This window comes from Halichondria panicea, chromosome 8 (genome assembly GCF_963675165.1).
Source record: "Halichondria panicea chromosome 8, odHalPani1.1, whole genome shotgun sequence".
NCBI classification, from domain to species: Eukaryota; Metazoa; Porifera; class Demospongiae; order Suberitida; family Halichondriidae; genus Halichondria; species Halichondria panicea.
This window is the reverse complement of record NC_087384.1, coordinates 7,069,891-7,071,325: the sequence shown is the minus strand read 5'-3', so window position 1 is coordinate 7,071,325 and position 1,435 is coordinate 7,069,891. Positions and strand designations below refer to the sequence as shown.

At 42.2% G+C, this 1,435-nt stretch overlaps 1 long non-coding RNA gene across 1 annotated transcript; it reads right to left on the bottom strand.

The window, feature by feature from the left end:
* Window positions 1-1,435, bottom strand: LOC135340574 (uncharacterized). The gene is made up of 2 exons (XR_010396411.1): window positions 1,174-1,435; window positions 1-32 (listed from the first exon to the last, which is right to left on the bottom strand). It is a non-coding gene; the product is annotated as an uncharacterized LOC135340574 (long non-coding RNA).

The window sequence follows — 1,435 nt, the reverse complement described above, 5'->3', positions numbered from 1 at the left end:
TTTGATGTCTCTTAATATTCTGATGCTCTTGTCTGTAAGAAAAAAAATACTGATTTAACTTAAGAATTTTACTTACCTAAAAAAAAGTGTTGAGCTGTTTTTGAACTTAATACACGCGCCAGGAGAAGAATCGAGGCTAATTACTACCAGTCTCGATTTCAGGCCGCGACAAAAAATAAAAAGCTGCCATAGCAGGCGGCTTACATACACACAAGCTACAAGCTAAAGCCAGCGCTCAGCTGTAGGAGGCTTGAAGCTGACATTGGGAAGCTGACATTGGTAGGATTGAAGCTGGTAGGCAGCTATACCAACACTTAGACACTGACCTGACACAAGCTACTTCGATCAGGCAATTAAGCTAACACAAAGCCAGTGCTAGCTAACACAAAGCTCTACAAACCTTATAGCTTGGAGCAGTTGGGTTAGGTAGAGGAGATCTGATGGACATAGAGGCTGCTGGGTTCCTCAGTAGAGTATAGAGAAGGTAGAAGAGAACTTGAGGTAGAGCAGAGGTAGAAGAGGCTGAATAATGAGCTAGACTGCTGGGTTGCTAGTTAAACTAAAATCGTTCTCACTAAGGTTTCTCCAGCATTACCTTACATGGTAGTACATCACATTCCATATTACAGAGTCTTGGCAAGGTTTCTCCAGCATTACCTTACATGGTAGTACATTACATTCCATATTACAAGAGTTTAAAGGTTCATAACTGTCAACACATTCAGATGACTAATAAAGATTAATGTACTAAATTGCTGTATAAATCATTGAAATTGCGGCACAAGTTCATAATGAATTAGCATACACTCGCTTTGGTTGTTCCACCCTAATTACTGTACACCCCTAGAGAGTACAGAACAAGGTAAACAGTGAACAGTAAGGTATCATGTCTCAGAACAACATAGAAGGACATGTGGCATGCTCGGTACGATCATGTAGCTATTCTGCTGTCCAATCACCAGTAAGTGTCATTGCGCCCTCTGTTCCGATTTATAAATCCCAGGGTCACAGCTAGTCCCTAAGGCAGGGCCTAGCACAGGCTCTACATCACCCTGAGGCATGATCCCAACTGTACAAAGCTCTAATCAGTACTAACCTAGATACAAAGATAATGGGCCACCTGCCATGCACACAAGCTCAAAGCTATTTTATAATTAACACACAGTAACTTACCCACTGGAATAGGTAGCACTCAATGGAGGTTTCCTCCTGTTCAGATGATGGAGTGGTTGGTTGATCCATTGTATGGTGGTACTCCCTCCGTTGCACATGAAGAGAGAGAGAGGGATAGAATAGTCACCCATACACCACACAGCTACAAGCATAAGCACAGCATACACTCGCCTTGGTTGTACCACCCTAATTACTGTACACCCCTAGAGAGTACAGAACAAGGTAAACAGTAAACAGTTAGGTATCATGTCTCAGAACAATA